We start from the raw sequence: 20,899 nt of genomic DNA, 5'->3' as shown, positions 1-20,899 counted from the left end.
AGTTTTAATACTGATTACATCGAATGCTTAAAACTATACATAATGATAACAATTTCATGTTCATTTTTCTTTTATCATGTGTGTATTGATATGAGCATATCTGTTTATGCTTATTGAGTTCATAATAAGAAATAAACGTTAAATTAAAAGACTGAGGAAATGTCTGCTTTCCTATATTCCAAGTAGTCAGTTCCCAAATAAGCAAGGTATGTGCTAGATGAAAGAGGAAGATGTACCATAGCTCCAGTCCATTACATCCTTTAGGACTTTCCCCTCATCCAACCACCCATGGCTCAGAGAGAAACATTGCCCCTGTTGAAAACAGTCTCAGATTTCCTCTTCATATCTTGAAAGGACAGGTCAATCCATTTTAAGGTCAATGATTCCTTGCTCTAACATTTCAGGTTAGAATTTGATCAGATGAAGAGCCATTAAAATTATCTTAATTCTACTCTATTCCTATAACATGCCTGATTTCTATAGACCCTTCATAATTGCTAAATGCAAGCATTTAATTGTAGAATCAAATACTTTCAGATATAGAAGGGACCTCGAAGTACGTTGTGTCTGGTCTGGTCTCTAATTGAACAAGAATTCTTTTTGAAATGTGGTGATAATCATGGAGAATGAATCAGTTGTCCAATATTCATCTAATCATAATGTGGTGAAAAAACATTGATGCACCAAAGCAAAAAAAAAAATTCAAAGAATAGCAATGTTACCTAAAACGTAAAGAATTATCATCCCCAGGTCACTTAACAGACAATTAGTTTACTTGAACAAAGATATATAATAGATATATGGGCAATTTCTTGAACTCTATATTCTGTCCCTTTCTATTGTAAGGGAAAATATAAAGGCTTCTCAAAAAAAGAGGATTGAAAGCTTCTGAATTTTAGAAACTCTCTTGATCTGAGGAATGCAGTTATGACAAATAAGTCCTAGAAATTGTAGAATGGCATTGAGACTGCGGATTCAGTCATTGGAAATTTTCAAGGATAGGATGCTTCCAAAGTTTAGAATGAAAAGTATACAACTTTCACATTCTGAGGAGACTAAACAGGCTGTGTATCTTGGAGACATTGTCACTAGAAAAAATAAGAATGAAGAAAAAAGCCTATTTCTTAGGTATGATCCTTAATTCAAAAGATTAGCCTAATGATAACTTCATCCCCTGGGAATTTTAATGAAAGCAATATGTTTTCCGTAGGCTATAGATAAGACGACTCAACACTTGGATGACCATAATATCGGACATTGAAACATTTTCTCTATAGCCATGAAATGATTGGAAAAGAGTTATAAATACAGTATTTTACCTTAGAATATGAACATTGAAGTGAGGCAGGAAGCACAAATGAAGAAAGCTCATTGGTAGATTTCAATAGAACAGATTCTCAAGATTGTTTTGAAGATGAATAAGACTATATAAATGACAAAATATGGGACAGGAGAGACAATGAATCAGGTAATATATAAAATCTCTTCTTTAAATTATGATTCAGAGCTAAGAAAGCTCTAAGTAAAAGTAAGTCACAGAAAAAGTGATGTTCTACATATGAAATAGAGAAGACAAAACTGAAGAAACTGTCTCTGAGAATGGAGGAATTCAGAAAGCCAAGAATATTGGAACCAATAGCCAAACTAGCAGTTATGAGAATTGTCATAGTGTAGATGCAGCAGAGAATTCTATAGCTAGTTGCATTTGGATCTTAATTCAAGGGGGTGGGAATCTAATTGAAATCCTATTTTCCACAAGCAGACTGCAAACAGTTTGACTTCTATTGTCTTCTCCATTTAAATGCTTACTATAGACTCTAAATATGGCTTGTTTGCATATTATGTTTGCTTTCTTCCTCTATAAATTGTAATCTCTTTAAGAGCACAATCTGCCTTTTGTTTCTTTTTGTATTTTCACTGCACAGCATTATCATTGACATATGGTAGGGATATAGTAAATGTTTGATGATAATGATTGTCCTTGCTTCTCAAAGCTCATAAGGAGGTGACAACATGAAAAGCACATCAATTGGATTTGACTGAGGGAGTGCTGTGCTAAGTCATCAGTCTCACTGTCTTCTCCAGAACCATCTGGGTCCAGTGGCCAAATATGAATTGGGACAACTAGAGATGACCCTGGATGGGAGACAATCAGGGTTAAGTGACTTGCCCGAGATCACACAACTAGTGTCAAGTGTCTGAGGTTGGATTAGAACTCCAGTCCACCGCACTGCAAGGTTAGTGCTATATATTCACTGCACTACCTAGCTGTTGTAAATGATTTTTGGTTAATGGATTTAATTAAACCTAATTTTAAACAAATCATTATTTGATTTTAACTGCAGGAAAACTTAAAAAGTGATCTGACAGAAGTTAAATTTAGACTAAAACCTTAATATCATATTCCAGAAATAATTTTAAGTGTTTTGTTGTTTAGTCATTTGTAGTAATTTCCAACTATTTTCTTGTAAAAGGCAATGGAAAGGGGGTGGAGCCAAGATGGCGACAAGAAGGGATCCAGTCTTAGGAGCTCTCTGATAAAACTCATCAGCTAAGGACTCTAACTAAACTTTTGAGAAACAGAACACACAAAGGGACCCGGAGAGGCAGTTCTCCTACTCAAGGTAACCTGGAAAAGAGCAGAAAGGCTCTGCTCCCCGGGGCCAGAGGGGCGGCCCGCCAGAGGGGTGGCCCGCCAGAGCCAAAGAACTTCAGCCTCCGGGAGGCAGCCCCAGGGCACTGGGAGCTGTGGCTCACAGCAGTGGGGGAGTCTCCTGAGCTGCACCCTGGGGAGCACCAGGCACAAAGTGGGGGAACAGCAGGGGACCTCTGCCAGAGCGAGCACAGGGAGCCCAGCCCTCAGGGCACACAGCAAGCAGCTTGGTCTTTCTGCAGCCCAGATATAGAAACAGAAGCAGGTGGAGCCAGTAAGCAGGAGCCCCCAGGGCATGAGCACATTGAGCTGAGGGAGGGGAGTGAAGAGAGAGAGAGAGACTGCAGAGCTCTGTCCTCTGCCCCTGGAACAGGACTCTGGGGCTCTGACCACATTCAGTTCCTGATCGCAGTCTAGGCCCCCCCCATAGAACAGCAGGGCCCCCCCACCTCAGCCCCGTGGCAGAGTGGGGTGCTTATGGTCATTCACAGACCAGGAGGGAGGACAAAGCCTCACACACTGAGACCATTGTGGGAGTGTCCCAAAAGCTCAGGAAGCACCCCAAAACCAGGCCCAGGCTAGGAAAATGAGCAAGCAGAGAAACAAAAGGAAGACTATTGAGCCCAAGAAGGATCAAAATACTCAGTCTGAAGATGAGGAAGCACAAGCTCCTGCATCTAAAGACTCCAAGAAAAACAGAAATTAGGCTCAGGCTATGACAGAGCTCAAAAAAGGCTTTGAAAATCAAATGAGGGAGTTGGAAGAAAAACTGAGAAAAGAAAGGAGAGAGATGCAGGAAAAACATGAAAATGAAGTCAGCAGCTTAGTCAAGGAAATCCAAAAAATGCTGAAGAAAATAGCATGCTAAAAAAAAGCTTAGGTCAAATGGATAAAACAGTTCAAAAAGCTATGGAGAAGAATGCTTTAAAAAGCAAAATTGGCCAGATGGAAAAAGAGATAAGAAAGCTCTCTGAGGAGAACAAATCCTTCAGACAAAGAATAGAATTCAGGGAGATTGATGAATTTACCAGAAATCAGGAATCAATACTTCAAAACCAAAAAATGAAAAATTAGAAGAAAATGTGAAATATCTCATTGAAAAAACAACTGATATGGAAAACAGATGTAGGGAAGATAATTTAAAAATTATTGGAATACCTGAAATTCATGATCAGGAAAAGAGCCTTGACATCATTTTCAAAGAATTACTACAGGAAAATTGCCTTGATATTCTAGAAGCAGAGGGCAAAATAGAAGTGGAGAGAATCCACCGATCCCCCCAAGAAAGAGATCCCAAAAAACCATCCCCTAGGAATATTATAGCCAAATTCCAGAACTCCCAAGTCAAATAGAAAATATTATAAGCAGCCAGAAGGACATAGTTCAAATATTGTGGAGCTGCAGTCAGGATCACACAGGACTTAGTAGCAACTACATTGGAAGCTCGTAGGGCTTGAAATATAATATACCGGAAGGCAAAAGAGCTTAGAATGCAGCCAAGAATGAACTACCCAGCAAGGCTGAATGTCCTCTTCCAGGGAAAAAGATGGACTTTCAATGAACCAGGGCAATTTCAAAGGTTCCTTTTGGAATGGCCAGAGCTGAACAGAAGATTTGATCTTCAGATACAGGAATCAGGTGAAGCATGGAGATTGGAGGAGAGGGGGGAAATATGAGGGACTTAATGAGGATGAACTGCATTTTTTCCTGCATAGAAAAATGACACTGATAATACTCATATGAACCTCCTCAGTTAATAGAGCAGGTAGAGGGAGTTTTTGTAGTTGAAGCACAGGAGAAAGCTGAATTCAAAGATAAAATATGGTGTAAAAATGCAGTCAATAGAAAAAAAGGGAAATGGAATGGGAGAAAGAAAAAGGAGAGGGGGAATAGGCCAAGATATTTCACATAATAAGATTTTTTTTATTACAATGAGCTATTGCAATGATATGGAAGGGGGGAGGCAAGGGGGAATGAGGGAACCTTTGCTCTCATCAGAGATGGCTAGGAGAGGAAACAGCAAATATACTCAATGGGGTATAGACAACTGGAGTAAGAAGGAGGGGGGAGCAGGGGGAAGGGGTGGGGATGTGAATAAAGGAGGAGAGGATGGACCATGGGGGGACAGTGGTCAGATATAACACATTTTCTTTTTTACTTCTTGCAAGGGGCTGGGATTGGATGGCCTGTCCAGGACCATAGGACCAGGTGGATTCTGGGCCTAAGGGGTGGTAGGGGGGCTCAGGGCTTCTTGGCCCCAGGACCAGGGATCTGTCTGCTGCGCCACTCAGTGACCCTACAGCAGAGTGAGAGTGAAAGGAGAGAGAAAATATAGTACATGGTAGTGGAGAAATAAGAAAGGAGGGAGTTGCGATCAGCAATGGCAACATTGGAAAAATACGGAAGTAACTTTTGTGATGGACTTATCATAAAGAATGTGATCCAACCGTGACAGAGTTGTTGGTGTTGGAACAAAGACTGAAGCACATTTTTTGTTATGATTATTTGGGGGAGGGTACAGGGCAAGTGGGGCTGGGTGGCCTGCCTGGGGCCACATAGCAGGGTGATCTTTGGGTGTCTGGGGCTGGATTCGGACCCAGGTGCTCCTGGCTCAAGGGCCAATGCTCTGTCTGCCACCCAGCCACCCCTACTATTATTACTATTTTATTTTATTTGGGGTCTTTTTTTTCTTCTTCTTTTTGGTTTTTGCACGGCAGTGGGGATCGGTGGCTTGCATGTCACACGGCTGGGTGATTGTTGGGTTTACAAGGCTGGATGTGGACTCAGGTGCTCATGGCTCCAGGGCTGGTGCTTCATCCATTGCGCCACCTGGCCATACCTACAATTATTACTATTATTTTTTAATGTTAATTTTTTCTCTCCCCTTTACTTTTTTCACCCAAGCAAGTCTATCTATATTCATGGGGGGAGGGGTATTTTGTTTACTTGTAAACAATAATATCTTATTAATGTAAAAAAAATTTGTACAAAATGAGAATAAAAAAATAAATTTAATCCTAAAAAAAAAGGGCAATGGAGTGAGACTTCCGGCCAAGATGGCAGAGAGAAGATAGGCACAATTCTAAAGTCTCCTGATCTCTTCCCCATCTATCACATGAAACAAACCTCTTAAAATAAATCTGACCCACAAAACCCAGTAAGAAAAGCCAGGAGAAAGAACATCTACCTCAGGATTTGTCTCCGCAGCCAAATTCGGGCAGGTGAGTCTGGGCTCAGAAGGAGGATCAGCCCCTGATCAGCCAGATCAACAGCTGAATTGGAACCAGGAGTCTGAGGGCCCCACAGCCGGGCTTATGCATCAGCAGTGGGGCTGGACCAGGGGAGCATGATTCCGAAGGAGAGCAGAGGCACTGGAGTTGGAGTCAAATCTGATAAAAGGAACATTCAAGAAATTCTCATTCCCTGCTTTATTGTAAAATGTCCTTTGTGCCTCTTCATATATCCACTTTGCACCATTCTTCCTCCCCTCGTCCTCCTGTCTCAGTACAAACTCTTTTTTAAATAAAATTCTTATTTTTTAAATCATCCCATCAAAATCAACTTGTGGCCATGACATCTATGTACATTGGCTCCTTCTAATAGCTATTCATTTCTCAAGAGTTATGAATATCATTCTCCCACATAGAGGTATAATCAGTTTAATATTATTGAATAACATTATTTTTCTTTCCCCATTTCCCTTTTTAAATATCTCTTAAATTTCATCTTTGAAGATCAAATTTTTGGATCAGTTCTGGTTTTTTCATAAAAAAATTGAAATTCATTTTCTTTGTTAATGTCCCTCTTTTCGCCTGGAAAAAAAAAATCAGTTTTGCTAGAGGGACATTGCTCTGAGAAACGTTCTGGATCCCACTCTCTCTGGCAGAGGTTTTCCCACTGATCTTCAAACTTGTGTTTGTTGCTCTCTAGGTTGCCAGGTCAGGAAATTGCTTCTGCTACCTGGAGCCAGAGCTCCATGTGATCCAGGCATCTAGGGGTCCAGTGGCCTGTTCTGGGAAGACTGGACCTCCTTTGCTTTAGTGAGGTGATCCTGGTTTTGCTGCTGTCCTCTCTACACCCATGAAACAGAGTTTTCCCAAGATTTTCCAGACAACCTTGGGCTGGTGAATTGCCTCACTAGATCTTTCTGTGTATTCTAACTCTTGAAAATTTAGTTTAGGGCCATAATTTTAAAGTTTTTGGAATATTTCTGAAATAACTCCTAGTAAAGGCTGTTCCCATGCTACCATCTTGACTCCACTCCCCCCCCCCCCCATCTTGTAAGTTTGTAAACAAAAGCTGGATGCTTTTCTGGAAGGGTTAAGAGTGGAGACTTCTTTTGTGTTTGAATTAAATTACAAGATCATTGAAGTATCTCCCAGCTCTCAAATTCTTTCATTCTCTTCTGCTAAATTAGAGGGAAAAGTAAGCCAACACAGTTGAGAATAGTGGAACAGAAATGCTGGCTATTTATGGGCCAAAGACATATGGTTCATCTCAATTACTCAGTGCTGATGGAGCCACATTGATTAACAATAGGGACATGATCCTAGATAGATGGGTTGAACACTTCCATAACAGACCATAATCAATCAATGCAGGAGCCACTGATCATTTATTACAAGTTGAAGTCAATCCCACCCTAGCTAAAACTCCAACTGAAGAATAGGTTTTCAATGTCATTAGGCTCCTTTCAAATCTTCTGTCAAATCATAGAATGAATAGATCAAATGAGGTGGAGTCAAGAAAAATGAATTTAAACTTTGCCCTAGACATTTTATAGCTATTAAACTTTAGGTCAGTTAACATACTTCTTCATTATTTCCTCATTTGTAAAATGAGGATTATATTCAAATAAGTTACTCTGATTCTGACTCTGTCAAAGTCTTTTTATTGACAGGGTGAAAATATCATTGATCTCAGAGTTTGGAAAACTCAGTTATTTTCCTGGTTTTACCAACTGCTCTTTGAAATTCCTTTTTCCTTTCTTAGCATCAGAGACTCACTTATAACAATATGAAATACAGTTAAATAGTATTTCCTATATCTAATATTTTATGACCTATATATTTTAATTTACTTATATCAATTTGATATAATCTCAAGCAATAAAATGAGCCTTAAATTACCAAGGGAAAGAGTATAAGAGATTTTAAATATTCAGACAGTATAATCTTTGAAACATTTACTTTGGAGTGAGATGACATGGGTTCAAATTCTGATTCTGCTCCTTATCACAAATGTGAAAGTTTGAACTTAGCTTTTAGAATGATCTATTGAAACCAGGTAGATTTAGGGCAGAAAGAAGAATAAAGAAAACTTGAATGACCCTTCATTTAATCAAAATTCAAGAAGAACTATTACAATCTGGGGTCATTGAATTTAGAACTAACTGTTCTATCAATTAATAGCATAATAAGAAACTTCGGAGACCATTTCAACAAGGGCAGTGGCTTTTCCGGAGACCAGAAGAAAGGAAGCTATGATGTGTCCTCCTCTTCCACTTCTCACTTATTTGGGGATTGACTATTTGAAAAATATACAGGAATATTTTGCCTCATTCTTTTAATTTACTTATTATTTTTATTATGAATTAAATAATTATAAGCAGATAGTCATTTCAATGCACAAATAATAGAAGACAAGCATACATGAAGTTATTAATTTTATGTAGCTTTAATCTTTATTATATTCATTCAATAGTAAAACTGTACTGTTTATCTGCTTTCCTTCTGAAATTTCTTTTGCTTTTTTCTTTGTATTTTTAAAATAATTCATTGCTTCTCTTGTTTTTTCCTTTTCTCTTGCATCATTGTCATCACTTATCAAGCCCTAAATGTTTGGATATGCCATCTTTCCCCTATCATACATTTTTCTTCAAACGAATTGAAACTGTAATATTAGAAGACATTATCCCTGTGCCCTAAGGAATTATTTAACTCTTGTCATGTGGTGACATGACAATTTATAATATCTAGGCCTAGAGAGCTCTTGGTCCTGATTTCTTTTGTCCTTTAAGAGCAGCCATATTCTCTGTGTACCACAGAGAAGTCCTGACAGTAACATCTGAATACACCCATGATTTATTGATCATGATTGGGTCCCCATGGACCTAATTATACTACTATGTGATTTTCAGATGTGTGCACCAAGGAGCCCTCTTTGTACCCAGAGAAAACTTTGTCCCAAAAGATTAACATTGAGAAATGACTTGTATTCTTATAAATTTAATATAATTTTCTATGTATTTTTAAATGAGTATTTTATCAGAAATAATGACAATAAGATGTCTTTCCTAGTTTTCTTCATTCCTTTTCATCTTGGTTGTATTGGTTTTATTTGTGCAAAACCTTTTAAATTTAATACAATAAAAGATATCCATTTTGCATTTTATATTGTAATTAAAAGGGAGGGCCCAAGGCAAAATGATTACCACAAGGTTTCATTTTAAGAGATTAGAGTGTCTCTCTGAGCAGGAACAGCTTTTCTGCTAACTTAGAGAGAAAAATAAGCCAACAAAGTTTTAAAATCTAGCTCTGAGTTTTGAGTATTTTTCTGGGTTCAAATCTAGTCTAAGATATTAGCTGTGTAACACTGAACAAGTCACTTAATCCTGTTTGCCTCAGTTCCTCATCTGTACCATGAACTGAAGAAATAGCAAGTCATTCCTGCATCTTTGTCAAGAAAAAAAATGGGGTCACAAAGAGTTGTATACAACCAAAATGACTGAATAACAACATATGTGACGAAGGTGTTAATGTAAACTTTCTCCACACTGCTGTGGATTTATAAGTGTCTCTTACAGACCCCTACCTTACAACATCATGGCTTCCCATCACTATGGTTTTCTAAGTTTCTGAGTTTCCTCGATTCAAACAGGAAATACCAGAATACTCCCTTATGTATTGCAATGTGGTGCAGCATTTTTTTTCCTGTGGTATTTTACCCCTTCCAATACTCTCTTATTCTTCCACATACAGCAGTGAATTGTTGTCTTCTTCATTTGAAGGATTTAGTATCTTTCTGCTCTTTTTTCATCTTGAAACCCTGCTTGTTCATCTTTCTTGCCCTTTTGAAGATGGTAAGTTGATGGGTGCCAGAAAGTACTCTCTACCTGAATCCTTATCCTGTGGAACAATAATCTTTATGTATTCATGTATGAATATAAACTATTTATGCATGTGAATATGTAAAACCTAACTCTAATCATTCTACAGATAAAATGATTTCAGTGTTCTACACTAGAGATGTCCAACCTTACTTTTATTGGAATAAAAGACAATGCATTTTGATTTGTATTTTAGTGAGAGCTCAGCTTCATTTGTTAAAGAGTACATTTGAACAGTCTTATTCTACATCATGACCATTCCCCAAGTTAAATCTTTCAGTCAGCAACTTGAGAAAAAGGAGGTCAAAAGTTATTTTAGGAACATGAGAAAATTTCACATTTTTTTATTTTTTCCTATCATGAAACATCGACTTCTCTAAGATTTGAATCCTAATTATTTCCCATGAAGAAGAACTCAAATCCTCTCCATTCTGAAAGTGTAAAACGTAAGACTTTACTGGTTTTAAGCATCTGATTTTAAGATATTCCATTTTCATAAATGTGAGGAAATTAAATTTTCCTCAAAACTGCAAGCCTCCATTAAAGATAATTCTTGAATTTGCATAAAGAATCAGTTTATCTTTTCAAAGAAAATTTAACCAAATTTTCACATCAGATATATAGATGTAGATGTAGATATGGATATAGATATACATAGAAAATCATATATATATATATATATATATATATATATATATATATATATATATATATATCCTCTCCTGAAAATAACCTTTGCATATCTGCATATCTGCCATTTGTTTCATTATATAACCCTTAGCTAGTCAATGTTCACAAAACTTAAGGGACCTATATAATTCTTGAATTCTTTACATTGTTCCTGAAGAGTTCAATCGAAAATCATATTACTTTCCTTAAGCCTTGCATTTGCCAACGGCAAAGCACCTGGTACTGATTCTATTCCATCTGAGATCTACAAGGTGGGGAACAAAGTGGGGAAGGGGGGGTCCATTGGTCATTCAAAAGCTGATTGAAATTTTCCAGGTTACATGACATGAACTGGTTATCCCCCTAAGATTTCAAGAATGCCATTATCATCCATCTCTATAAAGATAAAGAAAAGAGATTTTCCTGTGTCAACCACAGAAGTATTTCTCTTTTAGCCATTGCTGATAAGATTCATGCTATAATCCTTCTCATAGACTGATCCTTCACCTGGAAGGTGGTCACCTCTCTGGTAGCCAGTGTGACTTCAGAAAGGGTCAAGGAACAGGCAGTATGGTGCTTGCTGTCTGACAACTCCAGGAAAAAAGCTAGAAACTGAACAGAGGCCTATATAGAATATCTGTAGATCTGATCAAGGCTTTGATACTGTTAGTCATAAGGGTTTATGAAAAATTATGTCTAAATTTGATTGCCTGGAGAAATTCATCAGTATTCTACAGCAATTTTATGACAGCGTGCTTGCCAGGATTCTGGATAGTGGTCAATGCTCTACAGAATTCCCAGTCACCAATGGAGTGAAACCATGAATTTTCCTTGCTCCCATGATGCTTTAGCATGATGTTTGCAGTCATGTTATCAAAAGCCTTCACTCAGTATGAACATGGCCTCAAGGTCACCTATCATACTGATAGCAAATTCTTCACCTTGAAAAGGTTATAGGCCAAGAACAAAAATAGAGGGAGTGTAGATGCATCATCTCTTTGCAGCTGATTGTGCACTCATTGTAGCCACTGAAGCTGAAATACAAAAAAAAAATATAAACGAATGGATCTATTCTCTGCTGCTTGTGCTAATTTTGGTCTAAAAATTAATACAAAGTAAATACAGATGCTCCATCAGCCAGCAGTACAACATACAAATGTGGAAGGATCAATTACAACAAATGGAGAACTTTGGAGTAGGATGGACCAGTTCACTTACCCTGGAATTATCCTTTCCAGGGAGGTAAACATTGACAATGAGGTTGGCACTCCAAACTAAAGATCGAAAGAACCATCATGCTGATGGCATTGCTATAAGCCTGTGAAACTTGTACAGTCTACCAGCTCCATGTCAGGAAACTAAATAATTTCCATTTAAATTGTCTTAGGGAGATTCTGAAGATCACCTGACAGGAGAAGATACCAACACTGAGGTACGTGCCCAAGCTAAAATGCCTAGCATTCCAATATTACTACAGAGAATACAACTTCGATGGGCTAGTCATGTTGTTAGAATGCCAGGAGGATACTTACCAAAAAACACTATTCTGTAAAGAACTCACACAGGGCAAGCACTCACAAGTGGGTCAGAAGAAGGGATACTGGGACACACTGAAGGTCTCTCTTAAGGATTTTGGAATTTATTGTGCAACATGAGCTACACAGGCACAAGACAACCCAGCATGGCCCTCATCAGTGAGGGTGCTGTGCTCTTTGAGAAGGGCAGAGTTGAAGCAGCTCAAATGAAACATGACATCCATAAGTTTTGAGTACCCACCTCAGGTGTTCACTTGAACTGTTTGTGCTCAACCTGTGGCTGAGGGGGCGGAGCCAAGATGGCAACAAGAGCGGATCTTGTCCTATGCGCTCTCTCATAAATCTTTGAAACTAAGGACTCTAACTAAACTTTTGAGAGACAAAACCCACAGAGGGACCCAGTGAGGCAGTTCTCCTACTCAAGGTAACCTGGAAAAGAGCAGAAAGGCTCTTCTCCCTGGGGTTAAAGGGGTGGCCCGCCAGAGGGGTGGCCCGCCAGAGCGAAAGAACTGCAGCCTCCCAGAGGCAGCCGCAGGGAGCTGGGAGCCATGGCTCACAGCAGCAGGGGAGTCTCCAGAGCTACACCCCAGGGAGCACCAGGCACAAACTGGGGGAACAGAAGCGGACCTCTGCCAGAGGGAGCACTTGAAGCCCAGCCCTCAGGGCACACAGAGAGCAGCCTGGCCAACACAACCCAGATCTAGGAACAGAAACAGGAGGAGCCAGTAAGCAAGAGCCCCCAGGGCATGAGCCAATTGAACCTAGGGAGGGGAGTGAAGAGAGACTACAGAGCTCTGTCCTCTGCCCCTGGAACAGGACTCTGGGGCTCTGAACACATTCAGATCTTGATCATAGTCTAGCCCCCCCACTTCAGCCCCATGGCAAAGGGGGGCACATATGGTCATTCACAGACCAGGAGGGAGGACACAGCCTCACATACTGAGACCCTTGTGGGAGTGTCCCAAAAAGCTCAGGAAGCACCCCCAAAACAGACTAAGGCTGGGAAAATGAGCAAGCAGAGAAAAAAGAGGAACACCATTGAGAAATATTTTGCAAATGAGCCCAAGAAGGAACAAAATACTCAGTTTGAAGATAAGGAAGCACAAACTCCTGCATCTAAAGACTCCAAAAAAACCAGAAATTGGGCACAGGCTATGACAGAGCTCAAAAAAGACTTTGAAAATCAAATGAGGGAGTTAGAAGAAAAACTGAGAAAAGAAAGGAGAGCTTCAGGAAAAACATGAAATTGAAGTTAGCAGCCTAGTCAAGGAAATCCAAAATAATGCTGAAGAAAATAGCATGCTAAAAACAAGCTTAGGTCAAATGGATAAAACAGTTCAAAAAGTTATGGAGGAGAAGAATGCTTTAAAAAGTAAAATTGGCCAGATGGAAAAAGAGATAAGAAAGCTCTCTGAGGAGAACAAATCCTTCAGACAAAGAACAGAATTCAGGGAGATTGATGAATTTACCAGAAATCAGGAATCAATACTTCAAAACCAAAAAAATTAAAAATTAAAAGAAAATGTGAAATATCTCATTCAAAAAACAACTGATATGGAAAACAGACGTAGGAAAGATAATTTAAAAATTATTGGAATACCTGAAATTCATGATCAGGAAAAGAGCCTTGACATCATTTTCAAAGAATTACTACAGGAAAATTGCCTTGATATTCTAGAAGCAGAGGGCAAAATAGAAATGGAGAGAATCCATGGATCCCCCCAAGAAAGAGATCCCAAAAAACCAACTCCTAGGAATATTATAGCCAAGTTCCAGAACTCCCAAGTCAAATAGAAAATATTATAAGCAGCCAGAAGGACAGAGTTCAAATATCATGGAGCTGTAGTCAGGATCTCATAGGACTTAGCAGTAGCTACATTGGAAGCTCGTAGGGCTTGGAATATAATATACCAGAAGGAAAAAGAATTTAGAATGCAACCGAGAAACAACTACCCAGCAAAAATGAATGTACTCTTCCAGGGAAAAAGATGGACTTTCAATGAACCAGGGGAATTTCAAATGTTACTGTTGGAATGGCCAGAGCTGAACAGAAAGTTTGATCTTCAGATACAGGACTCAGGTGAAGCATAGAGATTGGAGGAGAAGGGGAAAATATGAGGGACTTAATAATGATGAACTGCATGTATTCCTGCATAGAAAAATGACACTGATAATACTCATGTGAAATTTCTCAGTTAATAGAGCAGGTAAAGGGAGCTTTTATAGTTGAAGCACAGGAGAAAGCTGAATTCAAAGATAAAATATGGTGTAAAAATGGAATCAATAGAAAAAAAGGGGAAATGTAATGAGAGAAAGAAAAAGAAGAGGGGGAATAGGCCAAGATATTTCATATAATAAGGTTTTTCTTTATTACAATGAGCTACTGCAATGATATGGAAGGGGGAAGGCAAGGGGGAATGAGGGAATCTTCACTCTCATCAGAGGTGTCTAGGAGAGGAAACAGTGTATATACTCAATGGGGTATAGGCATCTGGAGTAAGAAGGAGGGGGGAACAGGGGGAAAGAGGGGATGTGAGTGATGGAGGAGAGGATGAACCATGGGGGGAGAGTGGTCAGATATAACACATTTTCTTTTTTTACTTCTTTCAAGGGGCTGGGATTGGAAGGCCTGCCCGGGACCATAGGGCCAGGTGTATGCTGGGCCTAGGGGGTGATATGAGTGCTCAGGGCCTCTTGGCCCCAGGGCCAGGGATCTGTCTGCTGCACCACTCAGCTGCCCTACAGCAGAGTCAGTGAAAGGAGAGAGAAAATATAGTACATGGTAGTGGAGAAATACAAAAGGAGGGAGTTGTGATCAACAATGGCAACAGTGGAAAAATATGGAAGTAACTTTTGCCATGGACTTATCATTAGAAATGTGACCAACTCACGACAGAGTTATTGGTGTTGGAACAAAGACTCAAGCACATTTTTTATTATTGTTATTTTTGGAGGGGTGCAGGGCAAATGGGGCTGGGTGGCCCACCTGGGGCCGCATAGCAGGGTAATCGTTGGGTGTCTGAGGCCAGATTTGGACCCAGGTGCTCCTGGCTCAAGGGCCAATGCTCTGTCTGCCACTTAGCCACCCCTATCATTACTATTTTATTTTATTTGGGGTTTTTTCTTTTTTTTTTTGTTTTTGCAGGGCAGTCGGGTTTCAGTGGCTTGCATGTCATACAGCTGGGTAATTGTCAGGTGTATGGGGCTAGATGCAGGCTTGGGTGTTCATGAGTCCAGGGCTGATGCTCCATCCATTGCGCCACCTGAATATACCTACAATTATTACTATTATTATTTTTTGAATTCTAATTTTTTCTCTCCCCTTTACTTTATCACTCAAGTGAGTCTATATTTTTGGGGGGAGGGGATATTTTGTTTACACTTAAACAAGAATATTTATTAATGTATAAAAAACATTTATACAAAATTAGAATAAATATTAAATATCAACCTATGGTTGAGTATTCTGTGTTCGTATTGGTCTGATCAGCCACAGTTGGACATGGAACTTGTCTCAAGCTTAGTGATAGAATTTTTGTCTTCTTTGATAATTAAGGATAAGAACCAAGCAACCATTTCTTCTAATCTTGGCTGTATTGGTTTTATTTGTGTAAAACCATTTTTTTTAATTTAAAGTAATCAAAAATATCCATTTTGTATTTTTAATATTCTCTTTCTCTTGTTTATTCACAAACTCCTCCTCTTTCTATAAATCTGACAGATAAACAACTCTGTGTTCTCCTGATAAGCTTATAGTATCATCTTTTATGACTTAATCATGTACTCATTTCAACCTTATCTTGCTATAGGGTGTGAGATATTGGTTTGCCTGGTTTTGGCTCTACCATTTTCCAATTTTTCTAAGAAGTTTCTTTTCAGATAATGAGTTCTTAACCCAGAAGCTGGTTTCTTTCTACTTATTCATAAATTCACTGTCATACAATATTAGAATCACTAAATCACAGATTTAAAGTCAGAAAGCACTTCAAAAGTCAAATAACATAACTATTAGCAAAAGCAAATGTCCTCAACAGTCTTAAAAATAGTAAGGCCTCCCATTACAGCTTTTGTTTATGTGTTATATCTACTGACATTTTCCATACTATAAATTTGAATTTCTGAGTATCCTTGGGAAAATAATTTTAGTATTGCACATCCTTTACAAGGATGTCGTAGACTCCCAAGAATTGCTAGACTACACTTTGAGAACAATGGTCCTAGATCCTTTTCCATTTTCATTATTTGTACTAAATGGGACTTTGCAAAAGAATAATATGTTTTGCAATCTTGAGGGTTACTTATTGCTCCTTTAATTTGATATTTTAAGTGAAAGACCATTATTTTAAGTATAAACAAATAAGCTTTACATGAATAGGGAATTAGAAGCAACATGGGAAAAGAACCAAGAAAATATTTTTCCCCAAAGTGATGCAATAGGTGATAAATTTCGCTATGCTCATGTATGGAGACCCAATTCTAGAGAGTGATTTAAGTTATTTGAGAAGGAAATTGGCAGTACATGGCACCTATACCAACATTGACTATGTATTAGAATACAAAAACTTTGTGATAAAATGCAGAAAGGCAGAAATAGTAGATGCAAACTTCTCAGACCGTGATGCAATAAAAATTACATTTAATAAAGAGGCATGGAAAGATAAACCAAAAATTAATTGGAAATTAAATAACTTATTTTTTTTAAAAATGGATGAATAAAACAGCAAATAAAATAATCAATAATTATATCCAAGAAAATGATGCTAATGAGACATAAAAAAATGCCCAAAAGTCATGTACTAAAGAAGGCAATGGAAAACATCTTTGCCGAGAAAAATCAAAGACAATGTCAATGGCTTCATTTGAATCACTGAACAATACTAACAAATCTGAAAGGGCAGAGGAGAGCAGGATCATCAGCTAGGACATTTAGGATAACAATGTGCTTGTTTATGGCATTGGTATTTTTCTTCCATATGTAATGTTTACTGATATTAATCTAGTAGCTCACTAATGTCTTCTGTACTTTTAAAAATGAACCATGCATTTTCCCCCAACCTTTTATTTATATAATTGTCCTATTATGCGCAAAGATAATTTTCAACAATCATATTTTTGGAAGGGTTTGAATTTCACATTTTTCTTCCTTCTACCCTTCCCTTCCTGCCCCTCTCCCCTGATAGAAAGCAATCTAAAATAAGTCATACATATGTTCAACAATATTCATATTATTTATGTTGTGAGAGAAAAATTAAACCAAATAAGGAAATGAAATGGAAAAAAATAATATATTAAACATATTTTAAAAATTGAAAACAATAAGCATTGATCTGCATTCAGATACCAAAGTACCTTCTGTGGATGTGGATGATAGTTTCTCTCACAAGTTCTTTAGAACTGCTTTTCATTATTGTACTGCTGAGTAAAGGAAGTCCATCATAGTTGATCCTCATATGCTATTGCTGTTACTTTGTATCATGTTCTTCTGGTTCTGCTCACTTCACTCAGCATCAATTCATGCAATTCTTTCCAAACTTTTCTGCAGTTCCATTTCTCGTAATTTCTTACAGAACAATAGTGTTCCAACACATTCATATACCACAGTTTGTTCAGCCATTCCCCAATTGATGAGTAACCCCTTCAATTTCCAATTCTTTGCAAACACAAAAAGCTGCTATAAATATCTGTACATATGGGATTTTTTTATCATTTTTTTGTGTTCTCTTTGGTGTGCAGACCTAGTAGTTATACAGCTGGATCCAATTTTGTTGCTGTTTTGAGTGTAGTTCCAAATCCCTCTCCAGAATGTTTAAATCATTTCACAAATCCATCAAAAAATGCATTAGCATTCCAGTTTTCTCACATTCCTTCCAACATTCATCATTTACCTTTTATTTCGTAAACCTGATGGGTATGAGGTGGTTCCTCAGAATTACTTTAACTTAATTGCTCTAATCAATAAAGATTCATATTTTATACTAGAGATTACTTTGATTTCTTCATCAGAGAACTAGTTAATCATATCCTTTGACAATTTATGAATTGAAGATTGACTGTTATCCATATAAATTTGATTCCATTCTCTATAAAATTTAGTTTATGCATACTTTATCAGAAATACTCATGCATACATTATCAGAAACACTGCATTCCTTTATCATCTCAGTTTATTGGGGTTTTGATTCAAAACATTTTCAACATAATGTAATCAAAAGTATCCATTTTCTTCTATTATGTTCTCTTTCCCTTCTTTGTTCACAAACTGCTCCCTTTTCCATAGCTCTGAAAGATAAACTATTCCTTGTTCTCTTAATTGTCTTTTGGTACCACCTTTTAGGTCAAAATCCTGTATCCATTTCAAGCTTTTCTTGATAAAGGGAATGAGATGTTGATCTATGCCTAGCTTCTGCAGACTATCTTGCAGTTTTCCCAGCAGTTTTTGTTAAAGAATGAGTTCTCCTGAAAGTAGGAGTTTTTGAGTTTATCAAACAGTAGATTTCTATAGCCATTTACTACTATTTCTTTTGAAGTCAATCTTTTCCACTGACCCACACTCTATTTCCTATCCAGTACCAAACACTTTTTATGACTGGTGTTTTAAAGCATAATTTTAGCTCTAATAGGACTGATCCACCTTCCTTTGTATTTTGTTTTTCATTAGTGCCCTTCAGATTCTTGAAATTTTGTTCCTTCATACAAATTAGTTACTATTTTTGGTAATTAACAGAAATCTTTGATAATTTTGTTGATATGCCACTGAGTAAGTATTATAATTTAGGTAGAATTGTCATTTATATTGTTATTATTTATCCATAGTACTGGGCATGGAATCAGGAAGGATCAACTCTTTGATAACTGGTGTCAGTCACTATCTGTGGGCTGCTAGGCAAGTCACTTAGCACTGTATGTCTTAGTTTCCTCAATAGAGAAATGAGTTGGATAAGGAAATGGAATGTCACTCCAGTCTCTCTGACAGGAAAACTCCAAATGGGGTCACAAAAAGTAGAATATCTCTGAATAGCAACAAAAATTTTGGATTCAATTCAATTCCATAAAGATTTATGAAGTATCTATTAAGTGCCAGACATTGTGATAAGTGCCAGGAATACAAGAGAATGCCTACCCTCAAAAAGCTTACAGTTAGGGGCGGCTAGGTGGCTCAGTGCATAAAGCACCTGCCCTGGAGTCAGGAGTACATGGGTTCAAATGCGGTCTCAGACACTTAATAATTACCTAGCTGTGTGGCCTTGGGCAAGCCACTTAACCCCATTTGCCTTGCAAAAAAAAAAAAACTAAAAAAAAAAAGCTTACAGTCTAATGGGGCAGACAACTTGCAATCTAATATATACAAAACTAAATAAATGCAAGTTAAATAAGAAGTGATTAAAAAGAGAAGACACCAGAATTAATTAGAGATTGGGAAAAAACCAGAATTAATAGAGATTGGGAAAATTTACTGATGGATTGAGAATATTAGTTGACACTTAAAGGAAACCAAGCATATCAGTAGTCAGAACAGAAGAGAAAGAGCCTTCCAGGAAAGGGGGACAGACAAAGATAGTTTAGAACTAATTATTACTGAAAGAACCATAAGGTCAGTAAAGGTGTAACATGTTAGGATACTAGAAAGATTAGTAGTGCTTAGGTTATTAAGAGTTTGGAATGCCAAATGCAATTTCTTGTTTGCCTACTATTTTCACTTTTGTTTTCTGGTTTTGGGTTTTTTTTTAATTATTGGACTTTTTGTTTTTGTTCTGTTTTTATTTTATATGTGACTAATGTGGAAATATGTTTACATGATTACAAGTGTATAAGCTATATCAGATTGCGTGCAGAGAGGGGAAGAAAAAATTGAAACTCCAAATTTTATTAAAATCAAATATTGCAAACAATCTTTACATGTATTTGGAAAAAATAAAATACTATTTCCAAAACTAAGCAGCTGTTAAGTACATACTATATTTTAGGTTATTTTTCTTTTTTTTTTTTTTGCAAGTCAATGGGGTTAAGTGGCTTACCCAAGGCCACACAGCTAGGTAATTATTAAGTGTCTGAAGCCGGATTTGAACTCAGGTCCTCCTGACCACAGGGCCAGTACTCTACCTACTCTACCACCTAGCTGCCCCAAGCACATACTATTTGGCAGTTACTCTGTTAGGAGTTGGATATGTTTAAACACTCAATTTTGAATTATATATGGCTTTTAAATAAATAAAAATCTAGAGATATCTCTGGGAGAAAAGGAGAAACTGAAATCAGTCATGAACAAGGTAAGAGGATTGTGACTCAACTTCATTTAGATTGTATGGAAAAGTAAGACACAAAGACGAGAGGATTGATCTGCTTGCAAAGTAGATAATTAGACAATAAACATCTGTTAAATTCTTATTCTATGCCATGTAATATTCTGATTTATGTCTGTGATTTAATATAAGTGGATCTAACAAAAAGGCCAACTGAAGCATGTTGATAAAAGCAAAATATTGATTTATTAACAGAAGAATGCTACTTGCCATTAAAAGAGTCAATTGGTGTCTGAGTTTCTAGCCAAAGATCCCCTTTTAACCTATAGGTTTGGGTGAGTGCAGAACAAAAACAAAGAACAGAGTAGTAGCATCTAGGGATGAAAGTTTCCATAATTAGTGCCATAGTCAGGACACAGGGAACAATATAAGTGGCTTGAAATTTGTGATGGGAGGCTAGCAACAATCCCTTGTTTCCTTCTGATGACTTTGAAGTATTCATTAAAAGGAAAAAAATAAGCATCCAGATTTCTTTGAAGGGCAAACTAGACATCCCTAAAGTTTAGTCTTGAGGTGCCAGAATCTCTTATGGGAGGTCACATACCCCAAAGTTTGAGGGAAAAATAGCACAACAATAGCAAAATAACTGGATTTATAAACTAAATCCTTTATAGGTTAACTAAATTTTAAATTT

At 37.5% G+C, this 20,899-nt stretch overlaps 1 protein-coding gene across 1 annotated transcript in view; it reads right to left on the bottom strand.

Moving 5' to 3' along the window:
- LOC141516680 (olfactory receptor 5B12-like) overlaps nucleotides 1–20,899 on the bottom strand; it is a 70,172-nt gene that overhangs the window by 23,485 nt on the left and 25,788 nt on the right. The gene's annotated exons all lie outside the window — the stretch shown is intronic.

Source organism: Macrotis lagotis, chromosome 3 (assembly GCF_037893015.1).
Source record: "Macrotis lagotis isolate mMagLag1 chromosome 3, bilby.v1.9.chrom.fasta, whole genome shotgun sequence".
Lineage (NCBI taxonomy): Eukaryota > Metazoa > Chordata > Mammalia > Peramelemorphia > Peramelidae > Macrotis > Macrotis lagotis.
Note: the sequence above shows the minus strand (reverse complement) of the source record. Positions and strands in the feature narration are given on the sequence as shown.